Consider the following 22,727-nt stretch of genomic DNA (forward strand, 5'->3'; position numbering starts at 1 on the left):
GGCTTTAACGTAACTTTATTCTTTCATGAGTTATTTACTTGTTTCTGACCACTTATAAAATGTGTTCAATGTGCTGCCCATTGTGTTGGATTGTCAATGCAACCCTCTTCTCCCACTCTTCACACACTGATAGCAACACCGCAAGAGAAATGCTAGCACAGGCTTCCAGTATCCGTAGTTTCAGGTGCTGCAGAATGGGCAAAACAAAAATTGGAACAGGACCCTCAGTTTACGCAGAAGATTTTGTTCAGTGATAAGGAAACTTTTATGTGAATGGTGAAGTTAACAAACAAAACCACCGCTATTGGTCTGACACTAACCCACATTGGATAGATCCCTCCAAGAATGTTGGAACACAAAAATTGATGGTATGGTGTGGTATATGGGGTACAAAGATAGTGGGGCCATTCTTCATCAATGGAAACCTCAAGGCCACTGGATATGCGAAATTGCTACATGATGATGTGTTTCCCTCTTTATGCACTGAAGCTGGCACGTTCCCTGAGTTTTTGCACCAAGATGGTGCACCACCACATTATGGGTGTCAGCTCCGAGCATTCCTAGATGAACAGTTTCCTGGAAAGTTGATTGGTCGTCGTGGGCCAGTTGAATGGCCCCCAAGGTCTCCCGATCCGACCACCTTAGACTTTTATCTTTGGGGTCATCTGAAGGCAATTGTCTATGCTGTGAAGATACGAGATGTGCAGCACCTGAAACTACGGATACTGGAAGCCTGTGCTAGCATTTCTCCTGCGGTGTTGCTATCAGTGTGTGAAGAGTGGGAGAAGAGGGTTGCATTGACAATCCAACACAATGGGCAGCACATTGAACACATTTTATAAGTGGTCAGAAACTTGTAAATAACTCATGAAAGAATAAAGTTACGTTGAAATCAAGCACATCATTGTTGTTTTTCTTGTGAATTTCCTAATAAGTTTGATGTGTCACATGACCCTCTTCCTATTGAAAAAACAAAAGTTGGATTCAAAATGGCCGCCATGGTCACCACCCATCTTGAAAAGTTTCCCCCCTCACATATACTAATGTGCCACAAACAGGAAGTTAATATCACCAACCATTCCCATTTTATTAAGGTGCATCCATATAAATGGCCCACCCTGTATATCTAACCTTAGTTACTGCCATATAGTCACACTCAAATTGCCCAATGTGTGTTCCAAACTAGTAACACTGGGGCAGAATATTTATGGTATCAGTATACTGTATATAATTGTACAGACGCATCTTTAAAAAAGATGCAAAACTATGATGAAAACAATAGTATAAAAGTAGGAGGAGCATCACTTTTCTCCCTGGAAGACTTGGTGTGACTATTTGTTGGATCATTTTACTTTGATAAAATTGGATGTGGTGGCCCAGTACGGGATGGTGTTTCCCCGTACTCTCCTGCCCTGTCAGGCAGTGTCTCTCAGTGTCCCCAGGGCCCCCTGCAGTTGTTTTCCCCCATGTAAATATGTTATGCATTTTATTGTGTGTTGTGACTTTAATAAATGTACCATGTGATTGTTACCCAGGAGGTACTAGTGACCATCTGACCCCAAAGGTAACATATGGGCTCCCTGCTAGTCTCCCCCATATAAACCCTGGGTGGAGCTAGCTTCGCTTTCTTGTTCCTGAGTGTGTGTCCAGATCAGTGGAGGCCTCAAGTCAAGTCCTGCAGCCACTAGTCAAGTCCTGCAGTCTCAAGTCAAGTCCTGCAGTCTCAAGTCAAGTCCTGCAGTCTCAAGTCAAGTCCTGCAGCCACAAGTCAAGTACAGAGAAAGCTAAAGTCACAGCCCTGTCAGTCAAGTCAAGTCTGTTGTCTATCCAGCGTGGCCTGCACTAAATTCTCCTGTCTACTACCTGCAAGGTCTCTGTGCCACTGGTCACCTTCCTTGGCCCTGGCTGTACTGCATAGACTGTAACAACTGTCTACCCTCAGTAAAGCTACCGTTGTCCATAACTTGGCATTGGTGTCTTTACTGCCCCTGTGCCTAGCCCAGGATCCAGCGGTATACCTTCGGGTGGTTAAGGCTAAACCATGCCCTGGCGTCATGAACACGAGGGGTTAATACCATCTGCCCCAAGGGCAACAACATCTGCCCTGCACCACACCCCCCGCTATTACCACAGGGAATATACTGTAAACCATTAACATGACTAATGGTCCTAAATATCTGATAGGTGGGGTCCCAGAACCTACGTCATGTAAAGCAAAATGCCTAGAATGCCAAGAATGAGATGAGAAAAGATAGTAGGTGGAGCAAAAATCTCTATATTTAAGTCAATGGGGATTACAGAAACAGCCAAGTCATTATGGAATACCTTACACAGAACACTGGGAAGAGTGTACTGTATTGTGCAGTACTATGCCATACCCAGCCAGGACAGAAGCCAGAATGGTTGGTTAAGGGACTTATAACCAACAATATGTGCTCAAATGCAAATTTAAACAAACCTTGTGTAGTCTAATCATGCTACTCCAATTTCTCTACTTATTCATCACTCATATTCAGAATCATAGAGTAAGATTGCAAGATCAGACTACACAGAGTTTGCTTGTAGTCTGTAGCCACGGCGACACACAGCTTTGAATAGGAGCTGTGTACATAAAATGAAAGGAGCATTTTAATGAAAACTATATGCAGGCTTGCTGCAGCTTTTATTAGAGATGCATTAGTATGAAGGATTTCCTTTAGTCTCATTACTGTAATCCAGATGGCATGAACCATCTTGAAGGAGAAGTTAACTACAAATCACCACTGACTTCTAATAGAATTTATTTGAATGAAAGCTCAATGGGTACAGATCATATAGAAAGGGCCCAAAGCCCTAACAGAGGGTAGCGTGGACCAGGCATAATCAGGTAGGCAGGAAGAAAGGAAAATGAGCAGCACTTTGTTGTCGGACCCGGAGCAGCCTGTCCATCTGCCCAGTTTAGGAATTGGTAGACAAGAGGTTGCTAATGTAATTGAACCTATTGTTATGTCATCCTAATGATGGGAAGGTCTTGCAGGGCACTTCTTATGCTAGGTCCTGTAAAAGGTGGCCAGTAGAGGTATGCACCCCCTGGTTGAGACGGAAATGAAGAGTTTGGTGTTGGTCTTACTGGAATAGATTCTGAGAAATGATGATGTGTGGGAAAAAGTGCCAGGGACATATTCGACACCTCCCGTGTTGGTGCAGTGTGGCTGGGGGCCCCTTTTACGGACACTGCCAGGCCTCCCTAGCTATTTCTATGTGGATATAGTTACTTACTGGCTATAGAGGTTATATATATAGTTAAACATGTAAGCGGAGGCTGTTTTGACCAATTATTCCAACATATTCCAAAAAAAAACAGTTATCCGCTTATGTTTTGTAGCAGAGTATATTCATGTCTCTTATAATGATGTTTCTGTAGAACCAGTCCAACAACTGACATGAGACCCAGGACACCAATCACCACTAGGAGTACAGATACAGGGACTGTGTGAGGATTCTGGGACTGACCTGTAAGAAAGAGAATTGTAAATGGCTGTGGAATATGTTAGCGCTACATCAATAATAAGGGGAACAAATATAAACGATTGAAACTAAATCCTACATGGCTGACACATGATGTTAAAAGAGCAATAAACAGCAAAAAAATAGCCTTCAAAAAATACAAATCTGATGGGTCAGCGATAACATTTAAACAGTACAAGGAGCTTAATAAAATCTGTAAAAATGTAATAAAAACAGCAAAAAATCAAAATGAGAGACAGGTGGCCAAAGAAAGCAAAACTAATCCTAAATATTTTTTTAGATATATAAATGCAAAAAAACCAAGGACAGAGCATGTAGGACCCCTTAATAATGATAATGGGGAGGTTGTCACAGGCGATCAAGAGAAGGCGGAGCTACTGAATGGGTTCTTTAGTTCTGTATACACTATGGAAGAAGGAGCTGACATTGGCCAGGTCAGTGCTGGTAACACATCATGTAATGTACTGAACTGGCTTAATGTAGAGATGGTACAAGGTAAGTTAAGTGATATAAATGTAAGCAAATCCCCAGGACCGGATGGACTACACCCAAGAGTTCTTAGAGAGGTAAGTTCAGTAATATCTGTACCCCTGTTCATGATATTTAGAGATTCTCTGGTGTCTGGTATTGTGCCAAGGGACTGGCGCAAGGCGAATGTGGTGCCAATCTTCAAAAAGGGCTCTAGGTCTTCCCCAGGAAACTATAGACCGGTAAGTTTAACGTGCATTGTGGGTAAATTGTTTGAAGGACTTATAAGGGATTACATACAGGAATACATAGGGGATAATTGTATTATAAGTGATAGCCAGCATGGGTTTACTAAGGATAGAAGTTGTCAAACCAATCTAATTTGCTTTTATGAAGAGGTGAGTAGAAGCCTTGACAGAGGAATGGCTGTGGATATAGTGTTTCTGGATTTTGCTAAAGCATTTGATACTGTCCCTCATAGACGTCTGACAGGTAAGTTAAGGTCTTTGGGTTTGGAAATTTTAGTTTGTAACTGGATTGAACACTGGCTCATGGATCGTACCCAGAGAGTGGTGGTCAATGATTCGTACTCTGATTGGTCCCCGGTTATTAGTGGTGTACCCCAAGGTTCAGTACTGGGACCGCTGTTGTTTAATTTATTTATCAATGATATAGAGGATGGTATTAACAGCTCTGTTTCTATCTTTGCAGATGACACCAAGCTTTGTAGCACGGTACAGTCTATAGAGGATGTGCATAAGTTACAAGATGACTTGGATAGACTAAGTGTCTGGGCATCCACTTGGCAAATGAGGTTCAATGTGGATAAATGTAAAGTTATGCATCTGGGTACTAATAACCTGCATGCATCGTATGTCTTAGGGGGGATTAAACTGGCAGAGTCACTGGTAGAGAAGGATCTGGGTGTACTTGTAGATCACAGACTACAGAATAGCATGCAATGTCAGGCTGCTGCTTCCAAAGCCGGCAGGATATTGTCATGTATCAAAAGAGGCATGGACTCAAGGGACAGGGACATAATACTCCCCCTTTATATAGCATTGGTACGGCCTCACCTGGAATATGCTGTTCAGTTTTGGTCACCTGTCCATAAAAGGGACACTGCGGAGTTGGAAAGGGTGCAGAGACGCGCGACTAAACTAATATGGGGCATGGAACATCTTAGCTATGAGGAGCGATTAAAGGAGTTACAATTGTTTAGTCTTGAGAAGAGACGTTTAAGGGGGGATATGATAAACGTATATAAGTATATTAATGGCCCATACAAAAAATAATATGGAGAAAAACTGTTCCAGGTTAAACCCCCCCAAAGGACGAGGGGGCACTCCCTCCGTCTGGAGAAAAAAAAGTTTAGTCTCAAGGGGCGACACGCCTTCTTTACCGTGAGGACTGTGAATTTATGGAACGGTCTACCTCAGGAACTGGTCACAGCAGGAACAATTAACAGCTTTAAAACAGGATTAGATACATTCCTGGAACAAAATAAGATTAATGCTTATGAAGAAATATAAAATCTCATCCCTTCCCCAATATCGCGCCACACCCCTACCCCTTAATTCCCTGGTTGAACTTGATGGACATATGTCTTTTTTCGACCGTACTAACTATGTAACTATGTAATAATAATAATAACAATTAAGTTGCCATAAAAGTACAGACAATAGTGAGTTACACATTGGTGCATGGAGGGGAGTTGGCTATAGACAATTATAATTTTTAGGGGGGTTGAACAGGGTTAGAAAAGCACAGATACTGTGGGAGACTTATCTAAACCTGTGTAGAGGAAAAGTGATGCAGTTGCCCATAGCAACCAATGAGATTACTTTTATTTTTTAAAAGTCTTATAAAAAAAATTTATAGCAGCAATCTGATTGGTTGCTATGGGCAACTGCACCACTCTTCCTCTGCACAAGGTTTGATAAATCTCCCCCAATGTCTTCAAAATAGAGGTGCAACTTCCACAGTTTGTATATGGAATTGCAGTGTCAACTATTCACATCAAAGAATCGGCACTGCAACACCAGAATCAATTTATAGATTAGATGTGGCGCTGTTTTAGGAACAAACACCTATGTTTTCAAATCCTTTACACCAGTGTTTCTCAAGCGTGGTCCTCAAGTCCCCCCAACAGGTGATGTTTTCAGGATTTCCTTAGTCTTTCACAGATGATATAATTATGGTCAGTGAATCAGACATCACCAGTTATATCACCTGTGAAGACTAAGGAAATCCTGAAAATATGACCTTTACACTGATACATTGTCTCTCAATTACTATTGGAGTTCCATTTAAATTGGAGAAATGCATTTCACTCTAAATAACATGCGCCAAACACACAAAAGTTTTTTTTTTTTTTTGTTTTTTTTTAAAGTCAAGTCTTTGTGTAATCTGTCTCTTAGACCTACACTGCTGCAAATTAAGTCATATCCTTTGAACACATTGTTGTGCTTTTGAGGATCCCAGGACAGGAAAATCTCCTGTAATAAAGGAGAACTCCCAAACTTTTTGCAGAGCAGGCAAGTCTCCATGTCACCACTAGGGGATGCAACAAGCTCCCTGCTAGACTGGATAATTAAAGGGGTACTCTGCTGCTCAGCGTTTGGAACAAACTGTTCCAAATGCTGGAGCTGGCGCCGGGAGCTTGTAATGTCATAGTCCCACCCCCTCAATGCAAGTCTATGGGAGGGGGCGTGACAGCCGGCTCCAGGGTTCCTAGCAAGAAGGCCGGGATACCAAGGGAGAGTGCCAAAGGTGAAGAGTGTATGGTGCAGTGCGTTCACTCAGCGAGTTATAACACCCAGTGAGTTTCGGCACCTCAGGGTCACCACTCCCCGAGGCACAAAAGAACCTCGGCTCTACACCCCCAAACCTCATAGCGAGACCTAGAGGAAAATGGTTGTTGAGCTGGTTTTGTGGCACCAGCCCTGGAACGACCCGGTACACCTGCCCCCTCCATGCAGCATCCATCCTACATCATCCTACATCAATGGCGAAGACCAAACCACTGATAAAAACAGATACTACACTTGATCGTAGCCAAAAGGTCGAGAAGCGATGATGTTTGCATCTTGTGCACACCCAATTTGCTTAAAACAAAGACATTCCACAACTTGTACAGGGTCCACTGTGATTGGCAATAAAGTTTGAATACCTCATAAGCTACATGTGGACTACATGTGAACAGAAATCCTTTTCTGGATGTGAGTCTCTCAGCCTTTCTTTGAATGTAATGATTTTCATCCTTGTACATCGATGTATTCGTAATAAACCACCTTAATAACTGGATATTTGACTGATCTTAGGAGAAGAGTATCCTATCAGTCGTCGACCTCACTAAGATGGTCGACAAACACGCCTCCTCCATTCAGCTCTATGGCAGAGGCGGGGAAGCATGAACGCTGAATTTCTGCGTCACCAATAGTGATACATGGAGAGGGCGTGTTGGTCATGTCGTCATGCTGCAGCCGACACGCCTCCTGTACGGGGAGAGCCACGGCAGAGCCAGGGCCCGTTAAGGAGTCCAGGTTTGGACTCCCCTGCGATCAGACAGTTATTCCCTATCCTGCGGATAGGGGATAAGTGTATATGGCTGCAGTACTCCTTTACCTGCTCCACCAGAAGTACAGGAGCTGCATAAAAAGGGTATCTGATTTATTTAAAAAAATGTATATTTTGCTTGTTATGGTGCTTGAAAATAGTTAAATATAAAAAATAAGCTATACTCACCTGTTGGATGCCTGCTGCATCCAACACCGCAGCTCTCTTACTCCCTATTTACAGGGCTACATCAATCAATAACATGCTCATGTCCCCACATCCCTGCTGAAACCAATCACCAACCTTGACCACTATGCAGGACCAGACCCTGAGGCCAGTCATTGGCTGCAGCAGTCAAGTGGATGTATGGCAGGTCATCACTGCAAGAAAAATGGGGAAAAAACAACCGTAGGGCGCCTCTGGAGCATTGTTATTATTATTTTATAACATTTCTTGTTGTTGGCACCAATGGTGTATGGCACAGTAATCATCTCACCAGATGTAATCATGACTGGTCCTTGAGATAACCTGGCTGATCCTAGTTGTTTTCTCATGCTGCGGGCATCACGTCTATGTCTTGAGGTTAGGCAGCCTTGAGTGCAGCGGTTTGGGCTGGTTCCATTGTGACAGATGATAACATTACATGATAGATACACTTCTGAGAAGTTGTCAAACTTAAATACATGAAAACTGAAGCGTTTCAGTCTGTGATCTGTAAGCAGATGAGTCTGTAAAGTAGAATCCTGGGAGCACCTAAAAGAGAGTAAACCATTGCTGTACAACAAGTTCACCATTTGACTACAAACAAACTCCATAAAGCCAAGCATTCAATTTCTGTGTTGCATCATACTAGTCTGGACAATAGAAGAGACCAACTTCAACAGAACAGGCATGTCTTCATCCACAACTTTGGGGAGTTTGATGTATATGTTCTTATATTGCTCTCTCTGAATTTAAAGGGGTACTCCACTGCCCCAGCATTCGGAACATCTTGTTCCGAATGCTAAGTGCGGGCTGCGGGGATCGTGATGTCACAGCCTTGCCCCTTCTGATGTCATGCCATGCCCCCTCAATGCAAGTCTATGGGAGGGGGCGTGGCAGATTCCATAGACTTGCATTGAGGGGGCGTGGAGTGACGTCACGAGGGACGTAGCTGTGACATCATGACCCGGCAGCCCACACCATGCATTCGGAACAAAATGTTTAAAATGCTGGGGCAGTGGAGTACCCCTTTAATTAACATGGTATAAATATGTTGTGAGCTCCCCCTTTTGGTGGCTGCAGGCAGGTTTATAGGAGCACATAGCTGCTTTATTTTAGGAGGCTATGGTATTGATACTGTTAACAGAGGCCATTGTATTGATGCTGTTAAGAGTTGGAGCTTTCTTGCCACTGTCTGTGGTGAAGAACTCTTCTATTACTGAGTATGTGGAACACCATACTGTTATTATTGTTTATAGAGTGCACTTACCCCTGCTGGATGAGATTGTATATCTGCTCTGATTCCCCTAGCGATGGAGAAGCTTTACATTTCTCCACAAGTATCTGGAGATGTGCATCATCCGACTCCACTTTGAACTCCACGTGGAGACTGTCATGGATATTGACCTTGTAGGGATACTTAGTAACCAGATCAGTGAAGTTGACTGTTTGGTAGAGTTTCAGAGATACGTTATAATGTCCGAAAGAGACAATATCAGTGACTTTAGGCTGGAAACTAAAGTCAAGAGTCTCTTTGGTCTCCATTTCACATCTTACTGGGATTTCAATTCGATGGATACTGGTCCCAGGGATTGTCCCATAGATGGTATTTATATAATAGGTTTTCTCATCTTCATTCTGTAGGAGCATCCAATTTTACAATTTAAAAATTTTGCATATGAATCACTAATTAAAATGGAGGTGGACTTATACCAGTGCAACACACCCCTGTCTCTTCACTGATAAATGGTGTGTTCCATGGATTAGTCCTGTGCAATGCATCCATTGGCTAGCTAAAAAGACTATACACAGTATTAGTCATTTGACCACCCCTCACGTAACCCCTATGGCACACCAAAAGGCAAGTAGAAGAGAGTTGCATGATTCTCTGAGATACATAACAAAGGACATATTTAGGCAATGCTCACATCTACATCGGAGCTCCGATCACAGAATCCGTTTAAATGGCAGGACATGAGCAGAGAAAAAAATATTGCAAGCAGTAATTTTTTGATCACTCAAGTCCTGCTAATAAATAGACACCAGACAGAAACCAGATGGGCCCACTTAACGTCAATGGGATCCATCAGGAACTGTTGGTGTCCATTTTACAACAGACGGCCTGGCTTCATTTTTCTATAGTAAAAAATATTTAAATTATCTTTAGTGTGTCTGAGAGGATTTGGACCCACCAGTTCCCTCTTCAACTTTGTGTTTATCCTTGCTCCATCCTGTATGATGTATTCATTGGCTGAACAGGATAGGGGACCATCGAGCACCTCCATCACAGAGGTGAAGTTAGCCTTATTCCTGCTTAGTTAGCTAATGAATACATCATACAGGGTGGCACCGTGATGCTCACAAGCTTTAATGGGAACCTGGTGGGACCAGATCCCCTCCAGAAACCCTATAGATCATTTTTTAAATATTATCTAAAAAGGAATTTTTTCCTGTGCTTTCCTCTGCCCAAAGCAGTTTCATTATATAAGAAGCAGACTGGTAAGGGTATAGAACTCCTATCCATCTCTGTACCCCATGTGGCAAATCACAACAACCTGTAACCAAACAAGTGTTATATGTGTAGAAGATCAGCATTATCCCTTCATTCAGCAACTACACAGTGCAAGGCTGCAAGGTAGCTGTACACCACAGATACATTGCAGATATATCTATATAAAACAAAAATCTCCAGCTTATACTGAAGGAGCAATACTGTGAGCTTGGTGCAGGGTCCACAGACTGGGTCCAGGGTCCAAAGCTGGACAACATTTCAGTCCTCCTCCAGGACCACTTTTTTTTTTTTTTTTTTTTTTTCTTTTCTTTTTTTTTTTAAGGCCCTGGAGAGGACTAAAACATTTTGCTTACTCAATATCTATCACACCAGAATAAGTTATTATAATGAGGTATTTGAACTTTCTTTTTGCTTTTCCTTCACATTTTATTCAATAATGGCTGGAGGACAAACTATAGCTAGTGGTGTTGGCTGCTAAGTTGGTCAGGGAGGGACTGGTAAACTGTTGGAGGAGGGTGGCAGCATCATGCAGCTCAGGGACCACTCTCAAGTTACATTTCTGGGTATGCCTCTGAAAAAGGTTACTGTTACGCCGAGCGCTCCGGGTCCCCGCTCCTCCCCGGAGCGCTCGCTTCACTCTCCCCGCGGCAGCGCTCCGGTCACGTCCTCTGACCCGGGGCGCTGCGATTCCGCTGCCAGCCGGGATGCGATTCGCGATGCGGGTAGCGCCCGCTCGCGATGCGCACCCCGGCTCCCCTACCTGACTCGCTCTCCGTCAGTTCTGTCCCGGCGCGCGCGGCCCCGCTCCCTAGGGCGCGCGCGCGCCGGGTCTTTGCGATTTAAAGGGCCACTGCGCCGCTGATTGGCGCAGTGGTTCCAATTAGTGTTTACACCTGTGCACTTCCCTATATCACCTCACTTCCCCTTCACTCCCTCGCCGGATCTTGTTGCCTTAGTGCCAGTGAAAGCGTTCCTTGTGTGTTCCTTGCCTGTGTTTCCAGACCTTCTGCCGTTGCCCCTGACTACGATCCTTGCTGCCTGCCCCGACCTTCTGCTACGTCCGACCTTGCTTTTGCCTACTCCCTTGTACCGCGCCTATCTTCAGCAGCCAGAGAGGTGAGCCGTTGCTAGTGGATACGACCTGGTCACTACCGCCGCAGCAAGACCATCCCGCTTTGCGGCGGGCTCTGGTGAAAACCAGTAGTGGCTTAGAACCGGTCCACTAGCACGGTCCACGCCAATCCCTCTCTGGCACAGAGGATCCACTACCTGCCAGCCGGCATCGTGACAGTAGATCCGGCCATGGATCCCGCTGAAGTTCCTCTGCCAGTTGTCGCTGACCTCACCACGGTGGTCGCCCAGCAGTCACAACAGATAGCGCAACAAGGCCAACAGCTGTCTCAACTGACCGTTATGCTACAACAGTTACTACCACAGCTTCAGCAGTCATCTCCTCCGCCAGCTCCTGCACCTCCTCCGCAGCGAGTGGCCGCTCCTGGGATACGCTTATCCTTGCCGGATAAATTTGATGGGGACTCTAAGTTTTGCCGTGGCTTTCTTTCCCAATGTTCCCTGCATCTGGAGATGATGTCGGACCTGTTTCCCACTGAAAGGTCTAAGGTGGCTTTCGTAGTCAGCCTTCTGTCCGGAAAAGCCCTGTCATGGGCCACACCGCTCTGGGACCGCAATGACCCCGTCACTGCCTCTGTACACTCCTTCTTCTCGGAAATCCGAAGTGTCTTTGAGGAACCTGCCCGAGCCTCTTCTGCTGAGACTGCCCTGTTGAACCTGGTCCAGGGTAATTCTTCCGTTGGCGAGTATGCCGTACAATTCCGTACTCTTGCTTCAGAATTGTCCTGGAATAATGAGGCCCTCTGCGCGACCTTCAAAAAAGGCCTATCCAGCAACATTAAAGATGTTCTGGCCGCACGAGAAATTCCTGCTAATCTACATGAACTTATTCACCTAGCCACTCGCATTGACATGCGTTTTTCCGAAAGGCGTCAGGAACTCCGCCAAGATATGGACTCTGTTCGCACGAGGCGTTTCTTCTCCTCGGCTCCTCTCTCCTCTGGTCCCCTGCAATCTGTTCCTGTGCCTCCCGCCGTGGAGGCTATGCAGGTCGACCGGTCTCGCCTGACACCTCAAGAGAGGACACGACGCCGTATGGAGAACCTCTGCCTGTACTGTGCTAGTACCGAACACTTCCTGAGAGATTGTCCTATCCGTCCTCCCCGCCTGGAAAGACGTACACTGACTCCGCACAAAGGTGAGACAGTCCTTGATGTCTACTCAGCTTCTCCACGTCTTACTGTGCCTGTGCGGATGTCTGCCTCTGCCTTCTCCTTCTCTACAGTGGCCTTCTTGGACTCTGGATCTGCAGGAAATTTTATTTTGGCCTCTCTCGTCAACAGGTTCAACATCCCGGTGACCAGTCTCGCCAGACCCCTCTACATCAATTGTGTAAATAATGAAAGGTTGGACTGTACCATACGTTTCCGCACGGAGCCCCTTCTTATGAGCATCGGATCTCATCATGAGAGGATTGAACTTTTGGTCCTCCCCAATTGCACCTCGGAAATTCTCCTTGGACTTCCCTGGCTTCAACTTCATTCCCCTACCCTGGATTGGTCCACTGGGGAGATCAAGAGTTGGGGGTCCTCTTGTTCCAAGAACTGTCTAAAACCGGTTCCCAGTAACCCTTGCCGTAACTCTGTGGTTCCTCCAGTAACCGGTCTCCCTAAGGCCTATATGGACTTCGCGGATGTTTTCTGCAAAAAACAAGCTGAGACTCTACCTCCTCACAGGCCTTATGATTGCCCTATCGACCTCCTCCCGGGCACTACTCCACCCCGGGGCAGAATTTATCCTCTCTCTGCCCCAGAGACTCTTGCCATGTCCGAATACGTCCAGGAGAATCTAAAAAAGGGCTTTATCCGTAAATCCTCCTCTCCTGCCGGAGCCGGATTTTTCTTTGTGTCCAAAAAGGATGGCTCCCTACGTCCTTGCATTGACTACCGCGGTCTTAATAAAATCACGGTTAAGAACCGCTACCCCTTACCCCTCATCTCTGAACTCTTTGATCGCCTCCAAGGTGCCCACATCTTCACTAAATTGGACTTAAGAGGCGCCTATAACCTCATCCGCATCAGAGAGGGGGACGAGTGGAAAACGGCATTTAACACCAGAGATGGACACTTTGAGTATCTGGTCATGCCCTTTGGACTGTGCAACGCCCCTGCCGTCTTCCAAGACTTTGTCAATGAAATTTTTCGTGATCTGTTATACTCCTGTGTTGTTGTATATCTGGACGATATCCTAATTTTTTCTGCCAATCTAGAAGAACACCGCCAGCATGTCCGTATGGTTCTTCAGAGACTTCGTGACAACCAACTCTATGCCAAAATTGAGAAATGTCTGTTTGAATGCCAATCTCTTCCTTTTCTAGGATATTTGGTCTCTGGCCAGGGACTACAGATGGATCCAGACAAACTCTCTGCCGTCTTAGATTGGCCACGCCCCTCCGGACTCCGTGCTATCCAACGCTTTTTGGGGTTCGCCAATTATTACAGGCAATTTATTCCACATTTTTCTACCATTGTGGCTCCTATCGTGGCTTTAACCAAAAAAAATGCTGATCCCAAGTCCTGGCCTCCTCAAGCAGAAGACGCCTTTAAACGACTCAAGTCTGCCTTTTCTTCGGCTCCCGTCCTCTCCAGACCTGACCCTTCCAAACCCTTCCTATTGGAGGTTGATGCCTCCTCAGTGGGAGCTGGAGCTGTTCTTCTACAAAAAAATTCTTCCGGGCATGCTGTCACTTGTGGTTTTTTCTCTAGGACCTTCTCTCCAGCGGAGAGGAACTACTCCATCGGGGATCGAGAGCTTCTAGCCATTAAATTAGCACTTGAGGAATGGAGGCATCTGCTGGAGGGATCAAGTTCTCCTGTTATTATCTACACCGACCACAAGAACCTCTCCTACCTCCAGTCTGCCCAACGGCTGAATCCTCGCCAGGCCCGGTGGTCTCTGTTCTTTGCCCGATTTAATTTTGAGATTCACTTTCGTCCTGCCGATAAGAACATTAGGGCCGATGCTCTCTCTCGTTCCTCGGATGCCTCAGAAGTTGAACTCTCTCCGCAACACATCATTTCACCTGACTGCCTGATCTCCACTTCTCCTGCCTCCATCAGGCAGACTCCTCCAGGAAAGACCTTTGTTTCTCCTCGCCAACGCCTCGGAATCCTCAAATGGGGTCACTCCTCCCATCTCGCAGGTCATGCGGGTATCAAGAAATCTGTGCAACTCATCTCCCGCTTCTATTGGTGGCCGACTCTGGAGACGGATGTTGTGGACTTTGTGCGAGCCTGCACTATCTGTGCCCGGGATAAGACTCCTCGCCAGAAGCCCGCTGGTTTTCTTCATCCTCTGCCTGTCCCCGAACAGCCTTGGTCTCTGATTGGTATGGATTTTATTACTGATTTACCCCCTTCCCGTGGCAACACTGTTATTTGGGTGGTCGTTGATCGATTCTCCAAAATGGCACATTTCATCCCTCTTCCTGGTCTTCCTTCTGCGCCTCAGTTGGCTAAACAATTTTTTGTACACATTTTTCGTCTTCACGGATTGCCTACGCAGATTGTCTCGGATAGAGGCGTCCAATTCGTGTCTAAATTCTGGAGGGCTCTCTGTAAACAACTCAAGATTAAATTAAATTTTTCTTCTGCATATCATCCCCAGTCCAATGGACAAGTAGAAAGGATTAACCAGATCTTGGGTGATTATTTGCGACATTTTGTTTCCTCCCGCCAGGATGACTGGGCAGATCTCCTCCCATGGGCCGAATTCTCGTATAACTTCAGGGTCTCTGAGTCTTCCTCCAAATCCCCATTTTTCGTGGTGTACGGCCGTCACCCTCTTCCCCCCCTCCCTACTCCCTTGCCCTCTGGTCTGCCCGCTGTGGATGAAATTTCTCGTGACCTTTCCATCATATGGAGAGAGACCCAAAATTCTCTCTTACAGGCTTCATCACGCATGAAGAGGTTCGCGGATAAGAAAAGAAGAGCTCCCCCCGTTTTTTCCCCTGGAGACAAGGTATGGCTCTCCGCTAAATATGTCCGCTTCCGTGTCCCTAGCTACAAGTTGGGACCACGCTATCTTGGTCCTTTCAAAATTTTGTGTCAAATTAATCCTGTCTCTTATAAACTTCTTCTTCCTCCCTCTCTTCGTATCCCTAATGCCTTTCACGTCTCTCTTCTCAAACCACTCATCCTCAACCGTTTTTCTCCCAAGTCTGTTCCTCCCACTCCTGTTTCCGGCTCCTCGGACATCTTCTCGGTCAAAGAAATTTTAGCTGCCAAAAAGGTCAGAGGGAGAAATTTTTTTTTAGTGGACTGGGAGGGTTGTGGTCCTGAAGAGAGATCCTGGGAACCTGAGGACAACATCCTAGACAAAAGTCTGCTCCTCAGGTTCTCAGGCTCTAAGAAGAGGGGGAGACCCAAGGGGGGGGGTACTGTTACGCCGAGCGCTCCGGGTCCCCGCTCCTCCCCGGAGCGCTCGCTTCACTCTCCCCGCGGCAGCGCTCCGGTCACGTCCTCTGACCCGGGGCGCTGCGATTCCGCTGCCAGCCGGGATGCGATTCGCGATGCGGGTAGCGCCCGCTCGCGATGCGCACCCCGGCTCCCCTACCTGACTCGCTCTCCGTCAGTTCTGTCCCGGCGCGCGTGGCCCCGCTCCCTAGGGCGCGCGCGCGCCGGGTCTTTGCGATTTAAAGGGCCACTGCGCCGCTGATTGGCGCAGTGGTTCCAATTAGTGTTTACACCTGTGCACTTCCCTATATCACCTCACTTCCCCTTCACTCCCTCGCCGGATCTTGTTGCCTTAGTGCCAGTGAAAGCGTTCCTTGTGTGTTCCTTGCCTGTGTTTCCAGACCTTCTGCCGTTGCCCCTGACTACGATCCTTGCTGCCTGCCCCGACCTTCTGCTACGTCCGACCTTGCTTTTGCCTACTCCCTTGTACCGCGCCTATCTTCAGCAGCCAGAGAGGTGAGCCGTTGCTAGTGGATACGACCTGGTCACTACCGCCGCAGCAAGACCATCCCGCTTTGCGGCGGGCTCTGGTGAAAACCAGTAGTGGCTTAGAACCGGTCCACTAGCACGGTCCACGCCAATCCCTCTCTGGCACAGAGGATCCACTACCTGCCAGCCGGCATCGTGACAGTTACACTTCATTGTGATTCAGGTCATCCCAAAGATCTTAGAAATACTCATTTTATGCACAAAGAAGCTCTACCCCAGTTCATATAGCTGGAGGCTAGCATATTTTAGACACTGGAGCAATAATCAAAAAATAAATAGTTGTAATGATAGACATTATTGTGGAACAGTCTAACTCAGGAACTGGTCACAGCAAGAACAGTTGAGGGCTTCAACACAGGGTTAGATACATTCTTAGAACATTAATTCATATGCAGAAATATAGAATCACATCCCCTTCATCTCTATGGTTAAACTTGATGATATATTTTTTAATCCTACTATTTTGTAATTGTGACATATCCTTAACGAATGATTGGAGTCCATGTACTGTAAAATAAACTAGAAAACCATAATACTAGTACACCTCACCAAAACATTAGATCCACAGCCAGTAAATGGTATTTTAATAAGCGCAAAATTTCCATCCAGCTCTGCTTGGCACTTGAAATCTTCTAGGTGGACATCTAGCACATCCAAGTTTGCTTCAGCCAACAAGTGGATTGGAAGCTGGTATTCGGCACCATGAGAAAGACAATGCAGAATCCCTTGTGACACAGAGCTTTCAGGTGGGTTTGGGATAGAAGGAGCATCTGACAAACAAAAACATTTACTTAAGGGTGTACATAGAAACATAGAATGTGTCGGCAGATAAGAACCATTCGGCCCATCTAGTCTGACCAATATTCTGAATACTATGAATAGTCCCTGGCCCTGAAGGATAACCTGATGCCTATCCCATGCATGCTTATACTCCTTCAATGTATTTGAAGCTACCACTGCAGGAAGGCTATTCCATGTATCCACTAATCTCTCAGTAAAGTAATATTTCCTCATATTAGTGTATAAACCTTCTAATGTAAAACTATGTCCTTTTGTGGTAGTTTTTCTTCTTTTAAATATAATCTTCTCCTTTATCGTGTTGATTCCCTTTATATATATACAAGTCTCTATCATATCCCCTCTGTCTCTTCTTTCTTCCAAGCTATATATGTTAAGGTTCTTTAACCTTTGCTGGTAGGTTGTATCCTGCAATCGATGTACCAGTTTAGTATCTTCTCTGAACTTACTTCAATATGTTTATCCTTCTAGAGATAGGACCTCCAATACTGCGCACAGTACTCCAAGTGAGTTCTCACCAGTGCTCTGTACAGCGGCATGACTACTGCTAATACCTCTCCCTATACACCCAAGCATTATTTTAGCATTTCCTGCTGCTCCATATCTGCCTACCTTTAAATGGGCACTTTCAGATTTAAAAACCTTTTATATGTTGTACATCTTGGCAAAGCATCAACTTTTCTAATATACTTCATAAGAAAATGGGATTGCCTTTTTATAGAGATCATGGCTTATAAAATCATGGCTTTGTCCAAGCTAAAGCACAGGGAAGGACAAAGTCCAGTAAATGAGGTTGGGCAAGCACTCCTCTGTGCTCTTTCCTGTCTGATAGTACTCCTCTGTGCTCTCTACTGTCTGATAGGACTCCTCGGTGCTCTCTCCTGTCTGATAGCACTCCTCTTTGCTCTTTCCTGTCTGATAGTACTCCTCTGTGCTCTCCCTGTCTGATAGCACTACTCTGTGCTCTCTACTGTCTGACTGCACTCCTCTGTGCTCTCTCCGGTCTGATAGGACTCCTCTGTGCTCTCCCCTGTCTGATAGCACTCCTCTATGCTCTCTCCTGCCTGCTAGGACTCCTCTGTGCTCTCTCCTGTCTGATAGGACTCCTCTGTGCTCTCCCCTGTCTGATAGCACTCCTCTGTTTTCTCCCCTGCCTGATAGCACTCCTCTGTGCTGTCTCCTGTCTGATAGCACTCCTCTGTGCTCTCTCCTGTCTGATAGCACTCCTCTGTACTCTCTCCTGTCTGATAGCACTCCTCTGTGCTCTCTCCTGTCTGCTAGTACTCCTCTGTGCTCTCTTCTGTCTGCTAGTACTCCTCTGTGCTCTCTCCGGTCTGATAGGACTCCTCTGTGCTCTCCCCTGTCTGATAGCACTCCTCTGTGCTTTCCCCTGTCTTATAGGACTTCTCTGTGCTCTCTCCGGTATGATAGGACTCCTCTGTGCTCTCCCCTGTCTGATAAATGGGCACTTTCAGATTCAAAAACCTTTTATGTTGTACATCTTGGCAAAGCATTAACTTTTGTAATATACTTCATAAGAAAATTTGATTGCTTTTTTATAGAGATCATGGCTTATAAAATCATGGCTTTGTCCAAGCTAAAGCACAGGGATGGACAAAGTCCAGTAAAGGAGGGTGGGCAAGCACTCCTCTGTGCTCTCTCCTATCTGATAGTACTCCTCTGTGCTCTCCCTGTCTGATAGCACTCATCTGTGCTCTCTACTGTCTGACTGCACTCCTTTGTGCTCTCCTGTCTGATAGGACTCCTCTGTGCTCTACCTGTCTGATAGCACTCCTCTGTGCTTTCTCCTGTCTGATAGCACTCCTCTGTACTCTCTCCTGTCTGATAGCACTCCTCTGTGCTCTCTCCTGTCTGCTAGTACTCCTCTATGCTCTCTCCTGTCTGCTAGTATTCCTCTGTGCTCTCTCCTGTCTGATAGGACTCCTCTGTGCTCTCTCCTGTCTGATAGTACTTCTCTGTGTTGTCTCCTGTCTGATAGTACTCTTTGTGCTCTCTCCTGTCTGATAGGACTACTCTGTGCTCTCTCCTGTCTGATAGTACTCCTCTGTGCTCTCTCCTGTCTGATAGTTCTACTCTGTGCTCTCTCCTGTCTAATAGGACTCCTATGTGCTCTCTCCTGTCTGAGAGCACCCCTCTGTGGTCTCTTCTGTCTGATAGTACTCCAATGTGCTCTCTCCTGTCTGATAGTACTCTTCTGATCTCTCGCCTGTCTGATAGTACTCCTCTGTGCTCTCTCCTGTCTGATAGTACTCCTCTGTGCTCTCTCCTTTTGGATAGCACTCCTCTTTGCTCTCTCCTGTCTGAGAGTACTCCTCTGTGCTCTATTCTGTCCTGTCATACAGGACAGAAATGCTAGCCCACCCTCACTTACTGGACGTTGTCTATGCCTGTGCTTCAGCTTGGACAAAGCCATGATTTAATAAGTCATGATTTCTATAAAAAGGAAAAAAAATCCTATGAAGTATATATAGAAAAATTAATGTTTTGTCAAGATGTACAATATATGAAAACTTTTTGAATCTGACAGTGACCATTTAAAGGGGTACTTCGGCCCGAAGACATCGTATCCCCTATCCAGAGGATAGGGGATAAGATGTCTGACCGCGGGGGTCCCACCGCTGTGGACCCTGGCAATCTTGCATTTGACACCCACCTCTGTGCTTTCTCCTGTCTGATAGCACTCCTCTGTGCTCTCTCCTGTCTGATAGCACTCCTCTGTGCTCTCTCCTGTCTGCTAGTACTCCTCTGTGCTCTCCCCTGTCTGACAGCACTCCTCTGTGCTTTCTCCTGTCTGACAGCACTCCTCTGTACTCTCTCCTGTCTTATAGCACTCCTCTGTGCTCTCTCCTGTCTGCTAGTAGTCCTCTGTGCTCTCTCCTGTCTGATAGTACTCCTCTGTGCTCTATCCTGTCTGATAGGACTCCTCTGTGCTCTCTCCTGTCTGATAGTACTCCTCTGTGCTTTCTCCTGGCTGATAGCACTCCTCTGTGCTCTCTCCTGTCTGATAGAACTCCTCTGTGCTCTCTCCTGTCTGATAGTACTTCTCTGTGCTTTCTCCTGTCTGATAGCACTCCTCTGTGCTCTCTCCTGTCTGATATGACTCCTCTGTGCTCTCTCGTGTCTGATAGGACTCCCCTGTCTGATAGCACTCCTCTGTGCTCTCCCCTGTCTGATAGCACTCCTCTGTGCTGTCTCCTGTCTGATAGTACTCCTCTGTGCTCTCTCCCGTCTGATAGGACTACTCTGTGCTCTCTCGTGTCTGATAGTACTCCTCTGTGCTCTCTCCTGTCTGATAGGACTCCTATGTGCTCTCTCCTGTCTGATCGGACTCCTATGTGCTCTCTCCTGTCTGATAGCACCCCTCTGTGGTCTATGTGCTCATAGGAGTCCTATCTGATGTGCTTTTTCCTGTCTGATAGCACTCCTCTGTGCTCTCTTCTGTCTGATATGACTCCTCTGTGCTCTCTCCTGTCTGATAGGACTCCTCTGTGCTCTCCCCTGTCTGATAGCACTCCTCTGTGCTGTCTCCTGTCTGATAACGCTCCTCTGTGCTCTCTCCTGTCTGATAGCACTCCTCTGTGCTCTCTCCTGTCTGCTAGTACTCCTCTGTGCTCTCTCCTGTCTGCTAGTACTCCTCTGTGCTCTCTCCAGTCTGCTAGGACTTCTCTGTGCTCTCCCCTGTCTGATAGCACTCCTCTGTGCTTTCTCCTGTCTGATAGCAGTCCTCTGTGCTCTGTTCTGTCTGATAGGACTCCTCTGTGCTCTCTCCGGTCTGATAGGACTCCTCTGTGCTCTCCCCTGTCTGATAAATGGGCACTTTCAGATTCAGAAACCTTTTATGTTGTACATCTTGGCAAAGCATTAACTTTTCTAATATACTTCATAAGAAAATGTGATTGCCTTTATATAGAGATCATGGCTTATAAAATCATGGCTTTGTCCAAGCTAAAGCACAGGGATGGACAAAGTCCAGTAAATGAGGGTGGGCAAGCACTCCTCGGTTCTCTCTCCTGTCTGATAGCACTCCACTGTGCTTTCTCCTGTCTGATAGCACTCCTCTGTACTCTCTCCTGTCTGATAGCACTCCTCTGTGCTCTCTCCTGTCTGCTAGTACTCCTCTGTTCTCTCTCCTGTCTGCTAGTACTCCTCTGTGCTCTCTCCTGTCTGATAGGACTCCTCTGTGCTCTCTCCTGTCTGATAGTACTCCTCTGTGCTTTCTGCTGTCTGATAGCACTCCTCTGTGCTCTCTCCTGTCTGATAGGACTCCTCTGTGCTTTCTCCTGTCTGATAGGATTCCTCTGTGCTCTCCCCTGTCTGATAAATGGGCACTTTCAGATTCAAAAACCTTTTATATGTTGTACATCTTGGCAAAGCATTAACTTTTCTAATATTCTTCATAAGAAAATTTGATTGCCTTTTTATAGAGATCATGGCTTATAAAATCATGGCTTTGTCCAAGCTAAAGCACAGGGATGGACAAAGTCCAGTAAATGAGGGTGGGCAAGCACTCCTATGTGCTCTCTCCTCTCTGATAGTACATCTCTGTGCTCTCCGTGTCTGATAGCACTCCTCTGTGCTCTCTCCTGTCTGATAGGACTCCTTGGTGCTCTCTCCTGTCTGCTAGTACTCCTCTGTGCTCTCTACTGTCTGCTAGTACTCCTCTGTGCTCTCTCCGGTCTGATAGGACTCCTCTGTGCTCTCTCCTGTCTGATAGTACCCCTCTGTGCTTTCTCCTGTCTGATAGCACTACTCTGTGCTCTTTCCTGTCTAATAGGACTCCTCTGTGCTCTCTCCTGACTGATAGGACTCCTCTGTGCTCTCCCCTGTCTGATAGCACTCCTCTGTGCTCTCCCCTGTCTGATAGCACTCCTCTGTGCTGTCTCCTGTCTGATAGCACTCCTCTGTGCTCTCCCCTGCCTGATAGCACTCCTCCTGTGCTGTCTCCTGTCTGATAGGACTACTCTGTGCTCTCCCCTGTCTGATAGTACTCCTCTGTGCTCTCTCCGTCTGATATTTCTACTCTGTGCTCTCTCCTGTCTGATAGGACTCCTATGTGCTCTCTCCTGTCTGATAGGACTCCTATGTGCTCTCTCCTGTCTGAGAGTACTCCTCTGTGCTCTATCCTGTCCTGTCATACAGAGGAGTGCTAGCCCACCCTCACTTACTGGACTTTGTCTATGCCTGTGCTTCAGCTTGGACAAAGCCATGATTTAATAAGTCATGATTTCTATAAAAAGGGGGAAAAAATTCCTATAAAGTATATATAGAAAGTTCAATGTTTTGCCAAGATGTACAATATATGAAAACTTTTTGAATCCGACAGTGCCCATTTAAAGGGGTACTCCGGCCCGAAGACATCATATCCCCTATCCAGAGAATAAGGGATAAGATGTCTGACTGCGGGGTTCCCAACACTGTGGACCCTGGCAATCTTACATTTGGCACCCACCTCTTTGCTCTCTCTCCTGTCTGATAGTACTCCTCTGAGCTCTCTCCTGTCTGATAGTACTCCTCTGTGCTCTCTCTTGTCTGATAGCACTCCTCTGTGCTCTTTCCTGTATTTTAGCACTCCTCTGTGCTCTCTCCTG

This window comes from Hyla sarda, chromosome 6, assembly GCF_029499605.1.
Source record: "Hyla sarda isolate aHylSar1 chromosome 6, aHylSar1.hap1, whole genome shotgun sequence".
Taxonomy (NCBI): domain Eukaryota; kingdom Metazoa; phylum Chordata; class Amphibia; order Anura; family Hylidae; genus Hyla; species Hyla sarda.